Source organism: Dipodomys merriami, unplaced genomic scaffold, assembly GCF_024711535.1.
Source record: "Dipodomys merriami isolate MVZ:Mamm:240054 unplaced genomic scaffold, mDipMer1.0.p SCAF_165, whole genome shotgun sequence".
Classification (NCBI taxonomy): Eukaryota; Metazoa; Chordata; class Mammalia; order Rodentia; family Heteromyidae; genus Dipodomys; species Dipodomys merriami.
Window position 1 is genome coordinate 2,492,367 of NW_027202993.1, and position 24,946 is coordinate 2,517,312.

General features: G+C 35.4%; 1 pseudogene; it reads right to left on the minus strand.

The window, feature by feature from the left end:
- Nucleotides 1-14,782: 14,782 nt before the first annotated feature.
- Nucleotides 14,783-14,879, minus strand: LOC138828832 (U6 spliceosomal RNA; annotated as a pseudogene).
- Between the last annotated feature and the right edge of the window lie 10,067 nt (nucleotides 14,880-24,946).

The window sequence follows — 24,946 nt, forward strand, 5'->3', positions numbered from 1 at the left end:
AATACAAGTCACGATTGTCTTATTGTTAAATCAGAATTCTTCACTACTTGACAATGTGTATGAGAAAGTGAAAGAAAAGCATTAAAGCAAAAGGTCTTATCTTGTTAGGCATTTAATCATAGTGGTGAGAGTAATGTCTGAATTTTTCCATTCAATAAAAGCTTGAAGATTATAAGAACATTTTCCTACATATAAGAATTTGTGTCAGGTTGGTTGACAGTGTTATTTCAGCATGGAGATATACCTAACAAGATTTAGATTTCGATAGTGTATATGGCAATTATGATGTGTCAATTGCTATTGAGGCATTTTCTATTCTAAAGAGAAATCAATTCCAGGAGTCTTCAGTCACATCATTAAAGCTGTATGTTCAACCTAATACTTGGTGTTTTTTTTCCTACATTTATAATGAGTAGGCTGATAAGATATCCAAACATATTTAAATATATTTCAATAAAATCCCAAACTGATATGCATAGATGGGTCACTAATTGGAACTGTAGGAGAAATTAGGCTTTTTTGTGCTGTAGTTCAATCTATAATCTCCTAGCTAAATAAAGTTTTCAAAAATATTCACATAATACCACTAAGAAAAGTTCATGACAGTTATATCTGTATAATATTTCTAAGGTCAGGATTAAAGCATTTGTTCCCAACATTTAGAATCAACAGGATCTGTTGAATTAATCTATCCAGAATTTTGTCCTCATATTCACATCTCAACATTTTATCAATATAACTTTCACCAAAACACTGTTCTTATTGAACTTGTCTATGCCCTTTTACTTTTCAAATCCAAATAGTAGGTTTCCTTCAATATCTTCCTGAAAATTCTTTCCTTCCTTTTCTTCTGTAAATCTGTGTTTATTCCTTTTTTGTTTCCTTATTTATCACTTTCCTCCAATCTTTTCCACTCTGGTACTCACATTCTTCACACTTTCCTCAGAACATTCCTTTTCCTCTTCCCTTTAATAATGTCCCTGATTTTATTATTTTTCATATTCATTGTTATGAATATTTTGATGATGTCCAAACAGACCTATCTTTGCATCTGTTTAACATAAATCTTAGAACTATCAGAGAGTTTTTTCCTCTAAATCCATCTTTATCACCAAGATAAATCGATCTAAATCCATCCTTATCACCAAGAATGTAACTAACAGAGTTAGGAGACAGAGATGTGGAAAAACTTTAGATTTCCTCTTACTCTACCTCCATCCATTAGATAAGATGAATGACCAAGATTTTCTCAGTTTCTGTCACTAATGTAATTTCTATGTACTTCTTTTTATGACCCTGACACACCAGCCTATTGCAAATACTCATCACCAGTCACTCAGTCCTAAAACAACTGTTTACTAAGTATGCATTTCTCCCTAGTCTTTTCATACTGGTCCTCTCCATCACCCAATGAGTCTCCTTGTAAGCACACAGAGCGAAGAACTCAGACAAAAATTCTAGTACCATTAATTACTCACAACATTGAATGTTGGTCTTACATTTAATGGATGTAATCTGCCAGAAATATTGAAGAATATATTTGTTGACTTCTAGAGCAAGGAAAAAGAAAGTAAACAGTCCTTACATTTTCAACCTTAGCTTACAAATAAGGAAAGAGTCAAATTCAGTTTGTTGTTATAAAGCCAGAAATAGTTTCATGCAGAAATAAAAATAAATTTTAACTCCTGGCTCTGCAACTTGTGTCCTTTTATGGTAACTGCAGATATGTAAGTAGTATTATGTAAATTGTGTCATGTATTTACAACTGTAATGAAGAACATACTCTTAATATATCATTTGAAAACATTTGTTATTGAATGGTATCTATATGAGAATGTTATTTGAACTAATCATCACACTAAGTTGAAACCTACATCTTAGTCCATCAAAATGTGGAAATGAATGATTTTATTTATAAGAAAATAATACCACCAAGAACAGTGAGTGTATATACATTAGAAAGACTGCTGGAATAACATTAGGGTTTTTACTGTCTGTACCTGTTTATGTGATTGTAATTCTTGATATTCAAACTCTCCTTTTGTTATTCTGTTTTGTTTGGTTTGGTTTGGTTCGTCATGGGGCCTGGACTCTTGGCCTGGCATTGTCCCTCAGCTCTTCAGCTTAATGCACTCTACCACTTGAGCCACAGTGCCACTTCCCACTTTTTCTGCTTATGTGGTTCTGAGGAATCAAACCCAGAGCCTCATGTAGACAAGGCCAGCACACTGCCACTGAGCCACCTTCCCAGCCCTCCTCCTCTTATTCTTATTGTATGTAATCCCACGCTGTTTATAACTATGCATTCAATGTGGGAAATCCAGCTTCAAAGATATCTACGTATTTTTTTTTCCTTTTCAATCACAACATCGTCATTATCAGGCTACACTGTGGTCATCAGCCTCCCCATCAAAATTATTATTAGCAACATAAGTGCTAATTATTGAATGTTGGATATGTGTCTATGATTTTATTATTTGTCTTTTGATTAATAATTTTAATGTTACCTCTGTGCATGAATCCATATTGAAATTTTGAACAAATAAAAAAAACCCTAAACCATATCAGGTAGTTTGACTATGTGCTTATAACAAATTATGGAATAGATTTTTTGAAGCATTGCAATTTCCTAATCAGTATGAATTATCTTCTTCTCTTCCCCTAACTACAGAACCTTTTCAAGTAATATACTGTAAATGTTACTATAATATCATATGTATATCTAAAATTCCCTTGAAAGTAATAAACTCTACTTTCTATTGAAATATTAGTTATTTTATTCTAGGAAACTTTTAGAAAAATAGACTGTATATCTTTGAAATGAAAAACGTCAAAAATAGTAGCATAAAATTTTTAGAGCGAATCTGTCTTCTCTCTCTTTCTCTGTCTATATCTGTCTTCTCTCTCTATATATAAATGTTATGTGTAGAATAGTATATTTTTAGAGATTATTTGTCCTCAGAAATATATACATATATCTAAATTTATGTGTAGAATGATATATATTATAGTGAAACAAGTATCTCAAAATATAATTAAAATTAAAAAAAAAAAAAAACCTTCATGAAATCAAGTGCCGGTAACTCACCCTTATAATAAGAGCTATTCTGGGTGCTGAGATCTTAGAATTGTTTCCGAAACTAGCCCAGACAGAAAATTACTTGTTAGATTCTTATCTTCAATTAACCACTAAAAACAACACCCACAACAAAAAATGTAGCACATTAATTTCACAAAAGCATCTTTTAACCGCTGTGAACATTTCTTAGAAACATGAATACATACCCCTGGAAAATGTTAAGTAAAAATGTATAGAACATTTACGTCCATGTTAAAGACATGATTATTTAGATTGTTTAAAATATTTAGGTAATGATTAGAAGTTAAGAATAATGATAGATACGTCATATATTGGGACTGATTTTTTTATTCTATTTTACAATAGTAATAAAATGATATTTATAATGATTATATAAAATTACTCTTGCTTGGTATTTGAATTATCATAAGTGATAAATATTGTTAAATGATTTCCAAAGCAAAGGAGTGTCAATACTTTTTTTTAAATTTAATTTAATTTTATTTGTGAACATACTGTTCAGAGGGGTTACAATTACATGGGCAGGATAATGCACACATTTCTTACCAAGCATTGCTGCCTCCTCCTTTGGTTTACCCTTCACATCCCTTCCCAGCTTCCCCCGTCCCCCCCAATCCCAATCCTTCTCCTTCCCCCCCACCCCCTCCTGCACCGACGTTGTAAAGCTCGTTTTGTACATGACAATTTGTACTTCTCATTGTTGCAACAGGTCCACTTGTATCCTTAAACAACTGGTTTTCCCCCATCTCCTCCATAAGTTATACTGACATCAAATATAGTGAAAGCAGGGGTTATACTGTGGGGGAGGGACATACAAAGCAATTGAGAAAATGATTTCAAGGCTGGTTCACTCTAAGTCTATATTTGTTTTCTTGTTCTAGTTTTCCTATGTTAGTAGAAATTAAAATTCCAAAAATTTAATGGATATTGGCATTTAGGAATATCTTCACATACACTAATATTGGAGTCCCTTCAGTGGAATTATTTTATTTCATTTGTTACTTTCACAAATAAATCAAGATGATTGTGTATTTTGTTATTTTCACTGCTTTTGGCTCTTATCTTGAGAATACATTTTTCCTAGAAAACTAGAGATAAGTAATTGGATTGAGCATGTAACATATGACTTTCATAAAATGCAGATGCATAGATTTGTGTCTTTTGTCATTTGCTAAAAGTTTCTTCCAGAAAAGTTTCTCAATTACTTAGAAGTTTTACCCCTTCCCCTCCACAATTATACTGACATCAAATACAGTGAAAGCAGGGGTTATACTGTGGGGGAGGGACATACAAAGCAACAAAAAAAAATCATAAATGTGTTAGAAACAATTGCATGAAAGAAAAGAAAACATTTGAATACCTACCTTCGGGTTCATTTCCCTAACATCAACTTATCTGACCTTTTCTGCTTGAATCAGACATATACTAGATATTGCAAATAAGGGAAACCATGGGAAAGCAATAGGGATACAGGTGGACTCATTTCAACAATGAGATGTACAAGTCGTTATGTCGAAAAATGAACTTTACAACTTTGGCAGGGGAGCAGGGAGGATTTGGTGGGGGACAGGGGGAGGATGGGAAGGGATGGGAAGGGGAAACAAAGGGGGAGGCTACAATGCTTGATAAGAAATGTACTCATTATCTTGCCCATGTAATTGTAACCCATCTGTACAGTATTTTCACAATAAAAATAATAAAAAATTACTTAGAATTGATGCATAATTCCTAGGTATTCCAGTTATCACATATACTTTTGGATTGAGTTATCTCTGTATAAACCCAAACGGACAAAATACCCTCAAAATAAACAGAAATCACATCTTTGTTTTAAATGCAGTAGTTTACAATGAGTTTTTAGCCAACACCAAAACATCTTTTTAGCTATTCTGCATTTTGTGTGAAGAAGTTTAACAATAGTTTTTTTTTCCTGACTTGCAATTCACTTACAATATATTATCTCCTTTTATTGTATACATTTTAGTGCTTTGGAAGTGAATTGTGCCTTCATAGGTTTTCAAAGCCCGATTTTCACAAACTTGCATTCCTTCAAATAGAAATGCTGTATATTTTAGAACAGACATTAAAAATAGATATAAAATTCAGTTACAGGAATTTGCCCAGCATACATCCTCTGTAGTGTGTCTTTTCAAAAACTTTTTTTGCGGATCATTTCCAGGGTCTCACACATACTATTCAAGTTCACTTTGTCAATTAACTACATTCTCTATCCAAAAAAGTTTTTTTACTTCTGTTTAATACATTCATAGAAGTGTAATGCCTGGATCCTATAAAATTCTCTTTCACCTTTTGAAGACTTGAAATCTTATTTGCTAAAATGATTGTAGTATTATACAAATCGATCACTATCAGAAGTATATCAATTTCTCCACAAATGCATTGCTATATTTTGTGTCCTCTTTTAATATTATGGACTTATTAGTGAGTTTTTATTATTTCTTAGACACTAAAAAGGAGCTTATTTCATATGCCCCTCCTATTGACTATTAATCTGCATATGTTATTTAATAAAATATACTATTCAGGAAAAAAAATTATAGAATTAGAAGATATAAAAATAATTAAGTTTCAGGGGCTGGGAAGGTGGCTCAGTGGTAGAGCGATGCCTTGCATGCCTGAGGCCCTGGGTTCAATTCCTTAGCATCACATAAGCAAAAAAAAAGCAGGAAGTTGCTCTGTGGCTCAAGTGGTAGATTGCTAGCCTTGAGCTGAAGAGCTGAAGGACAGCGCCCAGGCCCAGAGTTCAGGCCCCACAACCGGACCCCTCCCAAAAAACACTTAAGTTTCAGAATCACTGTAGCATTAATATTGTAGCATTAACAAATATATGCCCTCTATCTGTTGGATATGGTTTCGTTTCTGTTATAGTGTCCTTGGAATTATGAAAGGTTATCACTTGATATAATCCAGTTCTTGCTTCTCTTTAGCTACTAATGTTTTCCATGTCAAATTTTTAGAAACCTTTACTAATCCGTTGTCATGAATTTTTACATTTATGGTTTACAGGTTTTTACATCTCACATTTAGTTTGATAATCATTCTTTGTAAGGTTTGAGGTAGGCCAGGTGCTGGTGGCTCAAGCCTGTAATCCTAGCTACTGAGGAGGCTGAGATCTGAGGATGGTGGTTTAAAGCTATCCTGGGCAGGAAAGTCCATGAGACTCTTATCTCCAATAAACCACTAGAAAACTGGCAGTTTTGCTGTTGCTCAAGCGGTAGAGTGCTCACCTTGAGCTGAAGAGCACATGGACAACTCCCAAGCCCAGAGTTCAAACCCCATGACCGACATACATACACACAAAAAAAGGATTGAGGTAATATTCTAAGATCATTCTTTAAATCTAGAGAGGCAATAGTGCCAATACAACCATTTAAGATTCTGTTTTTATTTCATAAAATCTCATGGCATCCTTTTCAAAATCTGTGGAACATAAAACTAAGAATTAATTTTTGAAAAATCTGTTACCTTCTTCTATGCGTCTGTTCTTATAATAGAACTAGGTTATCTTCACTAAACATGGTAATACAATTCAAAGCTTGTATGAAGGCTCAAGCTACACCATTTTACAAGATTGTTATGAATTCCTTGAATTTACATACGGGATTATTGAGCAGGTGGACCAATATACTCCAGAGATATCTGGATGTTTGATAGTCACTCATATTTTGCACCTTGTGGAAACACAAACCCCTGATATTATATATAGATAAATGTCTTTAGAGATTGCTCAAACAACTAAAATTAATTTAGGAATGAGTTAAGATTTAGATAACATTATAGCATAATAAAGCTGAATGATTACGACTTGAGCTGTACTGCAGAAGAGAGAGAGATAGGGAAGAATGGTGGATCACATAGGAGCTGTATGTCATTGGTATTGTTTCAAAAAACAGAAAGATTTCAGAGAAGAGAAGGAGAAAAATAAAGTGTCCTGAATCAAGTTTCTTTTTAATCCACCTGATAGTTTGGACGGAAAGTCAGATAACATGGAAAAAATAAAATAGAAAACAAAGCATTGTATAGAGCTGTTACAATGTAAAAAAGTTGTAATAGGAATATAATTCATTTCCAAAGAAATAAGAGAAAGAATAAAACTAACAATTGCTAATGTGGATAGAAGATGGATCACATTTTATCATATATAATTTTGGAAAAGCATACTAGGAATGAAAATTTTAAAAAGTCATAACTTAAAACACAATTTGTATTATAACTAGACAGTATAGTTCAGTAATAAAACTTTGGCCTAACATATGTGAAGCAATTGTGTGATCTCCCAAACATTACAAAGTGCACACAAAGCACACACACACAAAACCCACATAAACACACACACACACATAGCACATACACACATTTGGAATATTGTTATTATCATATTAAACAGGGAAAATTATCACAAACAGTAAAAGTATTTTAATATATGAAATCATAATATTGCTCATACTATTAAAAGTTTAGTAGAAATAAAACAGTCACAAGATACTTGGATTCTTATAGATTAAGTAAATTTAAAATTAAGAAATAAAAGACATGAGAAATTTGCAAACAAGTTTTAAATAATAAACATTTTGAAACATGTATACTTTTACTTTGATAAAAGATTGATGTTACTGGTGTTTTAACTCAAGATTTAGTATATGATAACCAGGTGCTCTATATCTTGCTAGGCATGGCTATATCTCTAATCATTTCACTCTGGAAATTTTATAAGGTCTCAAAGTTTCCCAGTCTTTCCCAAATTACAAACCCTATTTACACTTCCCACCATAGTTAGAAAAAGGAAACCACAAATCACTATGCCCAGCTCAGTTTTTTTTTTTTTTTTTTTTTTTTGGTCGGCCGTGGGGCTTGAACTCTGGGCCTGGGCGCTGTTCCTCAGCTCTTCAGCTCAAGGCGAGCGCTCTACCATTTGAGCTACAGCACCACTTCCGGTTTTCTGGTGGTTTTTATTGGAGATAGAAGTCTCACGGTCTCTTCGTGCCCCGGCTGGCTTTGAACCGAGATCCTCAGATCTCAGCCTCCTGCGTAGCTAGGATTACAGGCGTGAGCCACCAGCGCCCGGCTTCCAGCTCAGTTTTTTTTTTTTAATTCAACTATAAATATTTCCAAAAAGTGACCATGTAATGCAGCCTTTTTTAATAAAGTATGTGCTTCTTGAAAATACAGTATTCATTACCTGAACAAATATGTTTAGAACTTTAAGAAATTAAATTTATTTAAATTCATCAACCATATAAAATTTAAGAAAATATTTTTAAATATTCACATGTTAACTGTTTTGAAAGCAAAAAATATATCTCTGAATAATTTACATATGTTAAAATTATGCAAAACTAAATTAACTAATCCTATAACTCTGAAAAAAGAATAACCCTAAAGAAACAAAAGAAAATAATTAAATTCAAAATTTAGAAAATAAAATGAAGTGTACTCTTTAGTTGACTTAAGTAACTGTAAGCCCTCTGTATATCAAGTTTATAACAAAAAATGCATGAAGAAAGAAAAGTACCCATTGGTCAATATCAACAGGAAAAGCATCAGTAGTTTTTTTTTTTGAGTGTGCAAAAAAATCAATGGAAGCGATAAATATGTTCCTTCCATAATAAATGTACTCATTACTTTATTTAGATAACTGTATCCCCTCTGTAAATTACCTTTACAATAAAATTAAATTGAATTTAAAAATAAACTAAATAATATACCAATTAAGAATTCATAGAGAGCTAAGAAGGTGGCTCAGTGGTAGAACTTTTGCTTTGCATGTTTGAGGCCCTGGGTTCAATTCCTCAGCATCACATAAACAGAAAAAAAAACTGGAAGTGGCACTGTGGATCAAGTGGTCGAGTGCTAGCCTTGAACTAGCCTTGAGGAACAGCGCCCAGGCCCAGAATTCAGGTCCCATGATCCGACACCCCCCCCCAAAAAAAAAACAGAATTACTAGAAACCATTGGTTTAAAACTTTTTAAAAAACTGCCCTAAGTACCCAAGTAATATAATTTGATGATACTATTTAAATACTTCGACTTCAGCAGAGAAGCCAAAAGTTTAAAAACTGTTACATAGTAAATTAATAAATCTGAATATATTACTATTAATAATAATCATAAGATGAACTTATAGTAGTAGCCAAATAGGTAAGAAATGAGGCAATGTGCCATTCGTTGGATTTAATATGTGAGAAAGAATTTTCTAGGTTTCTTAAAATATATAATCAGTTTAATGAAGAAACTATTCTGTCACATCATATGATAATTAGATGAAGCTGATATTAGAGCAAAGAGCAGATTGTACTAAGTTTTTGCATGTTAAAGTATATGCTTATTTTGGTTGTGGGAAATTGTGTTCAATTTGGGTATTGTTTTTGTAGAGTGGTGTCATATCATTGGTTAATTTTAGGATATGGGTTCCCTTTCAAAAGAACATGCATCTGATCTGAATTTTTAGCCTTCCCATTATCAAGGGTATAAGGGGTGCACACCAAATTGTCTTGCTTCCTAACTTGGCTGGCCTGGATTCGGCAGCCCTTCCAATCTTAACATGTAGATAGTGCAGGATGGTGGAAATGATCCAATGCACCCAACTATATATTGAGAAGGAAGTCCACTAAACTTTTGGCCTGGGTTCTGTTCTCAAGCCTCCTCAGTAGTTAAGAGTTCAGATGGGAGCCCCTGGTGCCAAGCAATAAGAGTATTTCTTAAAGCAACTAGACATATATATGACTTAGGCATGTGAACACCTCAGGACAAGAATAAAAAAGCAGTGAAGTATAGAGGACAGGCCCAATTTTAACTAGCTACTTGGAGGCTGAGTAAGATTAGCTAGCTACTCTGGAGGCTGAGATATGAAGACCACTATTCAAAGCCAGTCCAATCATGAAAATACATGCGATTATCTCCAAAAAACCAGAAGTGGAACAATGCCTCAAGTGGTAAACCACTATCCTTGGACACAGAATCTTAGGGATGATGAATGAATAAATTAGCACTTGCACATGAGCATGCGTGTATACACGTGCATGTACACACACACACACACACACACACACACACACACACACATGAGTATTTCAATGCGAAGTTCTTTTTTTACCTTGCTGTACCCTATTTCCCTGTATTAGTTTACAAATTAACAAAATCAGCTAAGCATCTATTTACATAGAACTCATCACGTTTCTCTAAAGTCAACTCTCTTTTTAGAAGCATGCTTTTATTTGACCCATATGTAAACTATTCAGGAGTTTGATTCTTCTCCCTCAATTCTGTAGAATTAGATGGTTGTTTAGCTTCCCCCTAGAAATACAATTTTGTGAAATCTTGCATCAAGCAACGTATTTCTTTCACTAGAACGCAAGCCTCTGTCAAACAATTAATAATAGGTTTTTCTTCTCTTTGCTTGCATCTGTAGTTTTATTATCTTCATAGATTTTATGATGATCTGTCTGTGCATGGCAAAGACTGCTGTGAAAATAAAAAAACCCATCGCAGCACTTATCATTTATGTACCATCCATAGATATGAAGATGTTTAAATATTACTGAAATTGCTTTGTAATAAATCATGTTCACCTTGACTATCATGAAAAAGAAGAATTGGTTTCTCAGCACTTTAGGTAAGAACTTGATTGAAAGAAACAAAAGGACAAGTGAGGAACAACTCAACACATACATTCAAATGAAACAACACAACCCAAGAAAACAAATTAATTTAGTAGTCAAGAACCTGCAGGAAATGCAAAGACTTAAAACAACATCAGCTATCACAAACTTATGAAAATCCTGACTACATGGGAGTCTACTCTTGAGGATAGAGGTTAAAGCCCAGACTGGACAGAAAAATCAGTACACAATGCCATGCACCTGTTATTCTAAATTCCAGGAAGAATAACATAACATGGACTGAGCCCAACGTCATACACAAGGATCTGAAAAATAATCAGGATAATTTAGAGCTGGGGACATAACAAAGTGGTAAGAACACCCATTTAGGGGGCACAAGACACTCAATTCAAACTCTAATATTTGGGTATGAAAGTAAAAAGCTATGATTTTAAATAATTGGAATAATTGTAAGATTTGAATATTTGAGTGGAAAAATGCATGAGAGAGATAGAATGAACCCACATTCCAATGCTTTCAACTTAAGTGAAAATATTTTATGGTACTTCACACAAAACAGAGTTACCTTGCAAATGAGCATGGTTGTGCCTTTGGGTGATGGAAATACTTTAATTACACAGGTGTAAATTAAATAGATTTTATTTGGGTAGATTGTACTTCTTAAACTAAGAACCTGGATGATGTCCCTGAGATTTTTCTCTCAAGGCTACCGCTATACTATTTGAACCACAGTTCCAATTCTGATTTTCTGTTGGTTGTTTGGTGATAAGAGGCTCCTGGACATTCTTGCCCAGGATGGCTTCAAACAATGATTGTCAGATCTCAGCCTCCCGAGTAACCAGGATGCCAGGCATGAGCTGTCGATAGTTTTAATAATTTAGTAAATTGTACAGTTACTGAAATTATACATTATCATTATAACCTGCATAATATATGTGAGTATGTATATATCAATGCATATGGATAGAAATATTTTAACATATTTTTGTATCTACAGTACATTTATGAAATCATCCATTATAAAATAAAATGGAAAAAATTTAATAAGGAGCAAAACAAAGGAAATTATCACATGTTTCTTGTTGTTGAATGGAATACGAATTCAAGAATCAGGTTGGGAAAATCATCTCTACGTTAACAAAATGGATAAGAGCTATTAATTCCAATCCATCTATTTGCCCATGTTGTGCAACCTCACACATGAGTGTCAAAATAAAACCACACTTTTTGCCTTTGCTTTTAACTCACCTGATATAATTTACGGGTTAGATGAAGTAATCAAATAAAGATTAAAATAATATTATGTGAGGCTATGAATTAGAGCTGAACATGATTTTAAATATGATAATAGCTAATTAAGTTGCATATTTCTTACGTTTACTCTGTCAGGTCCCTCATTCCCACATTAGGAAAGTACATAGAAGGTTCTCACTAAATTATATGTACAATTATGAGAAAAATGTTTTGAAAGAATATGGGCACAGTGGTGATTTAGCTTATTGAGACCTGTAGGGGTAAGTGTGTTTTTGAGGACTTGCAATTCAATGTGATGAAGATGAAGGGAAGGATGTTCTTATTCTGGGTAACTGGATAGAGTATTGCTCCCACAAAGGAAGTGATGAATTATTCCAAAATGCAACAGTAAAATCACTTTCACAATCATGTCCACTGCTGCACTATTCACCGTAGCCAAGTTAAGGAAACAGCCCAGATGCCCTTTGGCAGAGTGATGATTAGAGAAAGTGTGGCACATATACACAATTGGATTGAACCCATCCATTTTGAAGACTCTTACATTATTTGCAACGAAAAGGATAGATCTAAAAATATATTAATGGAACTAAGTCAGAGCCATATTTGGAAGCTAGAAATTTATACAAGTTTACACAAAAATATTAACCAAAGCGTGCTATGTGCAGAGGAGTATTTCAAAGGTGTAATTTCTTATAAAATTGAACTTTACTCCAACAAAATGAATACCAGGAAACTATCACTTGGAATATGTGAGTGGAAGTCAAAAGGAAGGAATAAAAAGAGATATGGAGGAAGAGAGTGAAGGTATAATATTCAATGCAGGTAGTATGAAACTAGAAAAAATTAAACTGGGGCGAGGTTTGGAAGGGTGTGGAAAAGTTATATAAAGATCCATTTTACTTAGAAAACTGATATGTTGAATGAAAATTCCCTTATACAAGTATTTAAGATAATAAGAATATAATTAAAAACAATGGAGATATCTGATCTTAAATTCTATTTCCATCTCTTTTAAAAAATGAATTTATTTGCTCTATAATTTGATGAGAGGGATGGATTTTGTGGCTAGCTAGATCATTGCACATCTGTCTCTCCCTCTCTCCCTTTCATGGTTCTCATAGGTAATATGATTGCTCCACAATTATCCTAATTTATTTTGCTTTTATATTTTTGGTTGCATCATTTCACTTTCTGCTCTGCCATATCCCAATTCATTTACATAGAATACATTATTTCCTGTTTTCTCATTCTTAGAATAAGCTGCACAAGAAGAAAACACTGGTCCTCATTTTCAGTCTGTACCTTTAAATACGGAGGAAAATCTTTCCTCTGCTCTCTACCAATTCCCTACTCTCCAGTTCGAATAATTTAGAATAGTAAAAATGAAAAAAGAGAAAATAAATAATAGTGAAAAAAACAGATGCAGAAAATTCACCAGATTTTTCTGACCATTTCATCCAATGTGAACTATTGGGGAAATACATGGAGAGCTCATTCTCATTGGCACTCAAAGTCTCTGGTTAGGCAATTCTGATGAAGTTGAGGAACAAGATGAAAAAGTGAGAAATGGTATCAATTGCAAGAAAAAAATGAAATAGTATCCAAGCAAATTTCTTCTTTGTTCTGCTGAAAATAATCGCCTTACTACAGTGCAGAGACTATTTTCCAAAAAGGCCACTCATGTGATTACTAGGGATGACGATGAGTATACCCCTCTTCATCGAGACGCCTACAGTGGACACTTAGATATTGTCCATGAGTTGGTGGCTCAAGGCAGATATTCATGTAATAACTGCGAATGGCTGGACATCCCTGCACAGTACTTATACATGGAATAATAACAGAGTGGCTTCTTTATTTCATCATGATGCAGATACCAATGGCCAAGTTAAAGGCCTCTTGACCCCCTGCATATTGCTGCTGGGAATAGATATAGCAAAGATACGCTGGATCTCCTTCTGTTGAACCATTATATCAAGCCAGGTCTGAAGCACAACTTGGAAGAAACTGCATTTGATATTGCCAAAAGGATAAGTATGTATCACTACCTCTTTGAAGTTGTGGAAAGCTGTACAAATTGTTCTCCTAAGTCCTAATGGATCAGTTAAGTTTCTTAAATTTCAAAATTGCCAGTCCATCCTATGTGTCCATAGAAAATATTTTCACAATACAAAGCAACAGCAATACCTTACTTTAAAAATTCATGTATTCCATGGTATTCTTCCAAGTGAATTGCCTGACATTGATGTCAAAATATATTCGAGTTGTTTGTATACATCTATAATGATTTCTATAGAGTTTGTGATTTTTTAAATCAGAAATAATTTTAACTTATCTGTTGAAATGAGTAGTACAGAAACTAAAGATATTTCTGGTGCTTGTCTGAAAAAATATATTTTAAAATATTTAGTATTCTGTTTGTATAATGTCCATAATATATTTCATTCGCTCCTATATATAACACTTTGAATTCGACATTGTTTTATAATCCATACGTTCATTAATACATGTGTTCTTTCAGATTGCATTCCATATAGAAACATTTTAAGATTCTTTTAATTCCTAGGTCCTTATAGAATTTTATTTCTTTGGGATAAAATGACAATGTTATCTTATTTCAAAAGTTTTATAAAGGTTATGCTATGTAAAGGCCTTTCTAAAACGGTGAAGATTGAATACACTGATGTCAAATTAACTTTTATTTCTATGAATTACACATATTATTACTCTTGTATATTTGTAATCAACTTTTGAATAACTGTTTTTCATTTCTTGCATCTGAATAATGAAAAATATGGAATACTTCACAAATTTTCATATCATCCTTGTGCAAGAGTCATATAAATCTCTGTATTGTAATTCGGTTAGACGTGCTGCTGAAGCATGTAGTATCCTATAAACTTAAGTAATTAATGATGCAATCTTAAGACAGGCATATATCCTTGGTTGCCTATTTGTAACAAGGAAACCTTATTGTTCCCAAAATTGCTATTCATCTCATTTCTGTAAAATTCTGTGTATGGTGGAAAAAACTTATGTTGTTTGTTCGATTGCTCACATTTGCAAGTTTTTGTAAATGACTACTTTAAGTCTTTTTCATTTGAAATTTGATCATACTTTGAAGCCTTTATAGATAGGTGCAAAGGTGATGGATTTTCAAGTACTTGTTTATTAACTGATTTAGCTTTGTTGAGCTAATGGATTCAAAGTAAGCCTTGCTTAGAGCTACTTCTAAACTTCTGCAGCTTAAAATTTCCCAAATGAGGTCTTGCTGGCACAAATGTCTCCTTGACCTTTTACCCTTGCTTCATGTAGGAACAGCCCAACCAGAATGTCTTACCCTGACAGCATATATTGTCTTACTGGAGCAAAAATAATCTTAATTACAAGGGATTATAGAGAGACGAACAGTTCAGACAGAACTGTTCGGACTAGAAGGTATTTTTTCAAAATATAACTGCTTATTACACCCTACCATTTCAAAAGTAACTAAAGCCAAGAAGGTGAAAATATTGTTCATATGCATGATTACCTAATGTCCTGGCCTGACTACCATCCAACCAGGCAGGAAGTTACACCACTGATTTTCTATCACCAAATATATTCCATAGCTCCAGGAGAAGTCCATATGTTTCTCCTCGTTATTAGGCCTTAAATTAGTAGTTTTTTAATCACAGTGTTTCCTCTTGCCTCTAAGCTGTACATCCCCGAATGGTAAAGCTTTAGTTCTAATTCTACCAAACAATGAGGTAGAGGTAATGGAATAATGCTTTAAAACAGTTGCCTTTGATTCCCTAACCACAACAGAACAATGCAAAACTTTTTCTTATAGATAATTATATATTTTATACGTATATGTGTTGATTTTATATTTCACACAGTGGATCTTACTAGAATTAATTGATAATTTGATAAATTAATTGATATTATTCCAATAAATAGATTGGAATATAAATAATCAGGAGTAGAATATATATTAGAATATAAAAAGTATCAATGCAAGGTTTTCGGTATAAACTTGTGATACTTTCTAAGTGTTCTTGGTCTTCTGAATTCACATGGTAAAAAAAAAATGTTGTTTTCCTCTAATCTATAAGGGATTTTACTCTGGTGCTCTGTTTATTGTTTTAACTCGCTGGTCCCAAATTGTTTTTCTCCATACTTCTTTTTTTTTTTTAATTGTATTTTATTTTATTTGAGAACATACTGTACAGAGGGGCTACAATTACATGGGCAGGATAATGCATACATTTCTTACCAAGCATTGCAGCCTCCTCCTTTGTTTACCCTTCACTTCCCTTCCCCGCCTCCCCCCTCCCCCCACACAATTTTACCCCCCTCCCCCACCCAATTATACCCCCCTCCGCCCCCACACCGACATTGTAAAGCTGGTTTTGACATGACATTTTGTACTTCTCATTGTTGCAACAGGTCCACCTGAATCCTTAAACGACTTGTTTGTCCCCATCTCCTCCACATGTTATACTGACATCAAATATAGTGAAAGCGGGGGTTACACTGTGGGGGAGGTACATACAAAGCAACAAAGAAATAATCTTATAAATGCGTTAGAAACACAGGCATGAAAGAAACGAAAACATTAAAATACATATTTAAGGGTTCATTTTCCTAACATCACATTATCTGACCTTTTCCGCTTGACTCATACCTATACCAGATATTGCAAATAAGGGAAACCATGGGTCCTATGCTTACTTCACTTAATATAATTTTTTCCAAACCTTTCCATTTCCTAACAAATGGGGAAATGTCATTCTTTCTGATGGAGGCATAGAATTCCATTGTGTATATATACCACATTTTCTTGATCCATTCATCTACTGAGGGGCATCTGGGTTGGTTCCATGTCTTAGCTATGGTAAATAATGCTGCAATAAACATAGTTGTGGTGGTAGCTTTAGTGTGGTCTTGTTTGTAAACATTTGGGTAAATGCCCAAAAGTGGGATTGCTGGATCATAGGGGAGATCTATGTGAAGTCTTTTGAGAAACCTCCATACTGCTTTCCAAAGTGGTTGAACAAGTTTACATTCCCACCAACAATGAAGTAAGGTTCCTTTCTGTCCACATCCCCTCCAGCATCTGTTGTTGTTAGAGTTCTTGATTTTTGCTGTTCTAACTGGAGTGAGGTGAAATCTCAATGTTGTTTTGATTTGCATTTCTTTTATGGCTAGGGATGTTGAACATTTCTTCATGTGTCTATTGGCCATCCTTCTTTCTTCTTCAGAGAAGCTTCTCTTTAAGTCTTTCGCCCACTTATTTATTGGGCAGTTGTTTCTTTGAGGATTTGTTGTTGGGTGGTTTAATTTTTTGAGTTCCAAGTATATTTTAGATATGAGACCCTTGTCCGTTGTATGGCTAGTAAAGATCTTCTCCCAATCGGTGGGCTTTCTATTGATCTTGCCAGCTATGTCATTTGCCCTGCAGAAGCTCTGCAATCTTATGCAATCCCATTTGTCCAACCTTTCTTTGATTTGTTGTGCTTCCGGGTCTCTATTCAGAAAATTTCGACCTGAGCCAAGGAGACCTAGGGTTTCTCCTATTCCATCCTGTAATGTTTTCAGAGTGTCGGCTTTGAGTTCAAGGTCTTTGATCCATTTGGAGTTGATTCTGGTGCACGGTGATATATAAGGATCTAGCTTTAGTTTTCTACATGTAGTTAACCAATTTTGCCAGCACCATTTACTGAGGAGGCTGTCTTTCTTCCATTCTATTGTTTTAGCTTCCTTATCGAAGATTAGATGGCTATAGGTCTGTAGGTTCATTTCTGGGTTTTCAATTCTATTCCATTGGTCCTGAGGTCTGTTCTTATGCCAATACCAAGCTGTTTTGATTACTATGGCTTTATAGTAGAGTTTGAAATTTGGTATTGATATTCCTCCAGCAGTGTTCTTTCCATTGAGGAGCGTTTTTGTTATTAGGGGTCTTTTATTGTTCCATATGAATTTTTGGATTGCCTCCTCTATTTCCTTGAAGAATGAGGGTGGAATTTTGATAGGTATCGCCTTGAATTTGTAGATAGCCTTGGGAAGTATTGCCATTTTCATGATGTTAATCTTGCGAATCCAGGAGCATGGGAGGTTTTGCCATTTTTTAAGTTCTGTGTTGATTTCCTTTTTCAAGATTTTAAAGTTTTCATCATAGAGGTCCTTCACTTCTTTGGTTAAGTTAATTCCTAGGTATTTTATTTTTTGTGGGGCTATTACAAATGGAGTTGCTTTCCTAATTTCAGCCACACTTTTCTCATTGTTGGCATATAGAAGAGCCATTGATTTTTGGGGTTTAATTTTATACCCTGCTACTTTGCCAAAGTTTTGAATCAGCTTGAGTAATTTGGGAGTGGAGTCTATGGGAGTCTTTAAATACAAGATCATGTCATCTGCAAAGAGGGAGAGTTTTATTTCTTCTTTCCCTATTTGGATCCCCTTTATGTCTGCATCTTGTCTTATTGCTGTAGTTAGGCATTATAATACTAGATTGAAGAGAAGTGGAGAGAGTGGGCATCCTTGTCTTGTTCCTGAGTTAAGAGGAAATGGCTTTAGTTTTTCACCATTGAGTATAATGCTGGCTGTAGGTTTGTCATATACAGCCTTTATTGTATTGAGGAATGTTCCATGGATTCCTAATTTTTCCAGAACCTTCATCATAAAGGGGTGTTGGATCTTGTCAAATGCTTTTTCTGCATCTATTGAGATAACTATGTGGTTCTTATTCTTGATCCTGTTGATGTGATGAATAATATTAATTGATTTGCGTATATTGAACCAGCTTTGCATCCCTGAAATGAATCCTGTTTGATCATGGTGTATGATATTTTGGATGAATTGTTGAAGTCAATTGGCCAAAATTTTGTTGAGAAGTTTTGCATCAATGTTCATCAAAGAAATGGGTCTATAGTTCTCTCTCTTTGATGAGTCCCTGCCTGGTTTTGGGATGAGGGTTATGATGGCTTCATAGAATGTGTTCGGTAGTGAGCTTTCTCTTTCAATTTCATTGAAGAGTTTGAGGAGTATTGGTGTGAGCTCTGCTTTGAAGGCCTTGTAGAGTTCCTCTGTAAAACCATCTGGTCCTGGACTTTTCTTAGCTGGGAGGTCTCTTATTGCTGTTTCTATTTCAATGCTTGATATGGGCCTGTTAAGCTGGTTTAACTCATCTTGGTTTAGTTTTGGCATGTCAATATTTGCTAGGAAAAAGTCCATTTCTGTCAAGTTCTCAAACTTATTAGCATAAAGTTTTGAGAAGTATTCCCTTATAATGTTCTGAATCTTGGTTGTTTCCTTGGTGATGTTTCCATTCTCATCTCTGAGTTTATTAATTTGGGTGTGTTCTCTCCTTTTTCTGATAAGGTTTGCTAAGGGTCTGTCAATTTTGTTAAGTTTTTCGAAGAACCAAATCTTTGTTTTGTTGATTCTTTCTATACTTTTTTTGGATTCTAATTCATTTAATTCTTATTTAATTTTGATTATTTCTTTCCGTCTACTGGATTGGGGTTTATCTTGCTGCTCTTTTTCAAGGAGGTTTAGATGTGTCATTAAATTGCTAGTTTCCGATCTCTCCAATTTGTTGATGTAGGAGCTCAGAGCTATAAACTTGCCTCTGAGTACTGCCTTTGCTGTGTCCCAGAGGAGCTGGTAATTTGTGTGTTCATTTTTGTTGAGTAGCATGAACATTTGAATTTCCTTTCTAATCTCTTCCATGACCCACTCATGGTTCAGCAGTGTGTTGTTCAGCCTCCATGTGATACCGGACTTTCTTTGGTGGCTTTTGGTGTTGAGTTCTAATTTTATTCCCTTGTGGTCAGAGAGAATGCAGGGTATACCTTCAATGTTTCTGAATTTAGACAAGTTTGCTTTGTGGCCTAAAATGTGATCTATTTTAGAAAATGTTCCATGTGCTGCTGAGAAGAACGTGTATTCTGATGCTGCTGGGTGAAATGTTCGGTAAATTTCTGTTAAGTCTAGTTGATCTATGCAGCTGTTTAGATCTGCGGTTTCTCTGTTGAGTTTTTGCCGAGTTGATCTATCTAGTGGGGAGAGTGGTGTGTTAAAATCCCCAACAATTAATGTTTTTGGATCTATATGGGATTTGAGGGAAAGTAGTGTTTCTTTGATAAATTTGGGTGCTCCATTGTTTGGCGAATAGGTATTTAGAATTGTAATATCCTCCTGAAGGAGAGATCCTTTAATTAGTATGTCTTAGCGACCTTCTTTATCTCTTCTCACGAATTTTAATTTGAAGTCTATTTTATCTGATATTAGGATTGCAACTCCCGCCTGTTTATGAGGGCCGTTTGCTTGGTAGATTTTGTTCCAGCCTTTAACCTTGAAAATATGTTTGTTTTTACGGGCAAGATGTGACTCCTGCAGGCAGCAGATAGAAGGGTCTTGTTTTTTAATCCAATTAGACAGTCTATGTTGCTTAATTGGAGAGTTCAGTCCGTTAAAGTTAAGAGATAGGACTGAGAGGTATTTGGGAGTTCCTGCCATGTTATCCACCTTCTTGGGGGCTGTGAAAGCTGGGTTCTTCCTAAGGTTCTTGGATTCTCAGTTTGGGTGCAGTTTCTTGGCCTTTGTTGCGTTCTGGTTGGTTTTCTATGTGTAGGACATCTTTAAGAATCTTTTGTAGGGCTGGTTTGGTGGAGATGTATTGTTTCAATTTTTCTTTGCTATGGAAGGTTTTTATTTGGCCTTCAGTTATGAAGGAGAGTTTAGCTGGGTACAGTATTCTTGGTTGATAGTTGTTTGTTTTTAGGGCATGGCATACGTCATTCCAGGCTCTTCTTGCTTTGATTGTCTCTGCTGAGAAATCTGAGGTAATTCTAATTGGTTTCCCTTTATAGGTGATTAACCTTTTCTCCTTGACAGCTTTAAGGATCTTTTCCTTGGTCTGGGTTGATCCTGTGTGGATTATAATGTGACGGTGGGATGTCCTATTCTGGTCTGGTCTATTTGGGGTTCTAAAAGCTTCTTGTATCTGAATAGGCCTATCTTTTTGTATGTTTGGGACATTCTCTGCTAGGATCCTGTTAAACAAATTTCCTAGACCATTAACTTCTGTTTCTAGGTGCTCCTCTACACCCATTATCCTTAGATTGGTCCTTCTGATGGTGTCTTCCAGGTGTTGGATAGACCTATCATATTTCTTGGACTTGTCTTGGATGGTTGTATGTTCTTTCTCTATAATATCTAGGCTGTCTTCAATCCCTGAGATTCGATCTTCTGCATGGTCTAACCTGCTGTCAAGACTCTCTACTTTGTTTTTTATCTCTTTTCCTTCTAATTGGTCAGCTTTGATGGCTTCAAGTTCTTTGTTGAAGCTCTGTTTTAGGTCTTGTATGAATTTCTTTACTTCCTTAATTTGGTGTTCAGTGTTTGTTCTCAAATCACTTAGTTGATTGGTTATGGTTTCTTTGGACTGCCATTCCTTCTGTTGGGTTCCATTCAGCATTCCCTTTGTGGTCTCCCTGACTTCCTTCAGCTCTTTGTTAATGGATTCCATGAATGCCTTTAGTGATCTTTGTGTATTCTCTACCTGGTCTCTTAATTCGTGAATTACTCTTTGATTAGTTTCCTCCCTTCTGTGGGATTCCTGCAGTTCTCTTTGAGTGTTCTCTGCCTGCTCACGCCATTCCTCCCTTTCTCTTTGAGTATTCTCAAGTTGTTCACGCAAATCCTGTATCAGTTTTTGAGAAGCTTCCTCACGCTTATGATATTCCTGTATAAACTTCTGGGATGCCTCCTCTCTCTCCCTATCACGCTCATACAGAGTCCTTTGTACATTGTCAAACTTCTCATTTATCATGTTTGCTATTAGTGTTTGTAGAGCTATTTGGGAACTCTCCTCTGGATTATACTTTATCTGTTCTAATCCCTGATTATCAAGGTTGGGAATTGAGATACCCGAATTTGCCATTTTTCTTGTGTTTTTCCGGCTTACTCGGCCCATTTGAGATAAAATTGCACCAGTTTTGTGCTAGAACACTATCTTAAGGCAACCATCAACCAAAGTTTGCATTTGTACAGTCAATAGTCTACAGATACAATCTAGTTCAACAGATACATCTATTCAACATCAAACGACTATATGTTAAAGGACTTCGAACCGCAGAAAAGAATTTGGAAAACCAGAAATTATTAGGATTAGGGAGAGATGTGGGTAAAAATTGGGAATAGATTGGTGTGGGGAGGCACAGGGAGAGTTAACTATGTCCTAATCACAGTGCAGGAAATGGGTTGGGTAGGATGCAAGTAGAGAGAGAGAAAAAAAGAAGAGACGGAAAGGGGAATAAAGAGAGACCAGAAAAAGAATAGAAACGTAAAAATTAATGTTAATATAGAGGTTAAAAGACCGTCTATTTAGAGAGGAATGTGAATATGTTCAGAGAAGGGGAGGGACATAGAGGAGATGTGAAAATCTTTAAGGATGGGAAAGGGAAAAGAAAAGATTAGAAGTTCAGTAGAGCTAGATAAAATCAAAAAGATAATTAAGAAAGAAAGAAAAAGAGAAAGAAGACAAGAAAAGAAAGGAAAACTCTCATTCACGTATTCCTAAAATAAAAATTATAAGATGCGAAAAAAAAAATGTTACTGGAAAACAATTATTTTTTCAGAAGAGGCAAAAATTAAAGATTAATAAAAGTTTTAGAAGGGAAAAAAATTTATATATATATATATATAAGGTAACAAAAAACAAAAAACAAGCAAAAAAAAAGAAAAGAAGAAGAAGAAGAAGAAAAAAAAAAGAAAAAAAGAAAAAAAAGTCTTTTGATTTTTTTTTTTGGGGGGGGGAGTGGGAAGAATCCTGTATCTCCCTTTTGTCTGCAACCAGTCTCTTGTTGGAGTCTCTGGTCAGCTTGAGGTCCTGTGGCTTGATTTGTTTCTTAAGTCGGTTGGTTGGAAGAGACAGAAAAATGCTCTGCTTTACCCAAGATTTTGAGATCCCCCTCCCAGGTTAGTTTTCTGGGAGGGTGGTCTGCTTTGAGAGTCACAAAAGAGGGGGATGTGGTGATGAGGCTAGGTTCTGGGTAGAATTGAGGCCTTTCAACAAACAGTAGCTTTTCCCTGGGGCTATTTTGTGATAAAGCTCACAGAGCCCAGCCTGGAGCCATTCTCAGGGTTTCTGTTTTTCAATTGATTGTGGTGGCTGCTAGAGGGAGGGGCAGCCTCTGGCTCTGGTTACCCAGTGAGGCAAGGCACTCCGATGGCTGGCGCCTGAGCTGGGTGACTTTTCCCTGGATGGAGCTGAGTCTGGCAGGTCACTTCGCCGTTAAGTTCTTGTGACCTGCTAAATGACTCGTTTTATTCCAAGGCCTGAGCTGGAGCTAGCAGCTCCTCCGAGCTTTGTCGGTATCCAAGATGGAGATCACCGGTGCTGGGGGGGGAGGGTTGGCCTTCCCTCCTCTGCTCCCTGAGGAGTGAGGATGTCGGGCTTGTACTCACGCCGAGTCTTGGATCCTGGGTCGTCTCTGGTCTGCAAACAGCAGGATGAAGATGTTCGCTCCTTGTCGGTTCTTGTTGGTGTTGAGTAGGATCCGCTCGTCCGCTGCGTCTGGCTCCTTCGTCCCGACTCTCTGTGTCTCAGGTATGACTCCGCGGCGGTGGTTGCCGCCGCGACCCCGCCGCCGGAGCAGCAGCTGATGCGTTTCCTTGGCTTCCCCTCTCTTGTCTAACTCTCTGTCCTGTGATGGCACACTTGGTGTGATTCTCTGGCTTAGGACTGTTCACTGGAATTCTAAAACTACTTTCTATGCGAGAGCTTGTTCAGATTCCAGCTTCTCCTCCGCCATCTTCCCAGAACTCTTCTCCATATTTCTGAAGCATTCCTACTGATTATACTCAAATTTTGCTGATATGGTGTCTAAAAGGTATTATTCTTCTACAGGATCCATGGGTCCTAGGATCCCAGGTCCCAGTTATCCGCCTCATCAGATAACTAGGACAGAAGTTCCCACCTATGCCCATGCAACATGCCAAGAGAAAGTAATTGAAGACCCATCTCAATTTCTCATTTCTTATATTTCAGGGCCCCAATTCCTTGAAATGCAGGAATTAGCAGTGAGCAATTGGGAAATGCAAGGCAACTTAAAATGCAAGATGAAATCACAAAATGTGAAAGTACAGTAATTCAAACTTTCCGTTTTCAGATGACCATGCCATATGAGTGAAAAAGACCACAAATGTCATAAGATTATTTGTAATACCCTTCTCCTAATGATTAATGAATGATTTCAGTCCAGTATCAGCAGGCAAAAAAATAGTTCCTGAATGATAGATCCATAATTGGTCTACCAATGCTAGGAATACTTGAAATAGAGGTCAAATATAATTCAAAAAACATTAATTGAGAAGATCCTTAGTGCTTCAAAACACTGGTACTTCAGTAAACTTGGTTCTGTAGTATAAAATGTTGTCATTCTCAAACAAATGATAACCTACATTTAATCTGCTGAAAGTATATTCTTTTTCAAATAAACTTTTAAAAATCACATTTGACAAAATAACACTATACAAGTGATGATATTTAGTGAGGTTACTAGTCTTTCAAATGTAGGGAGCAAGTTTCAATAGAGTTGATTTATTCACCCAGCACTAATGCCAAACAGGTTCAACCATTCATTAAAGTGTAGGAATAGTACCCCCCACCATTTGTGTTTTTCAGTAGGTGCCTTTGAAAATTTGTTAAATAGATCAGCCTCCAATATTTCAAACCAAAACATTAGCTAATAAATAAATTTCATCACATAAGTACATTTTAAAAAGTCATGAATAGTTGCCTTATCATATGGTGTTTTATGTTTTCCCTATATGTCTAATATAGTAAGAAATATGACTTTAAGTCTTGAATATGGGTACTCATCAGAGATTTGACAAACATACAATCTGTCTTCTATTTCTATCATTTTCCTCTACAGTAGTAAATTTTAGATTTCTTCTT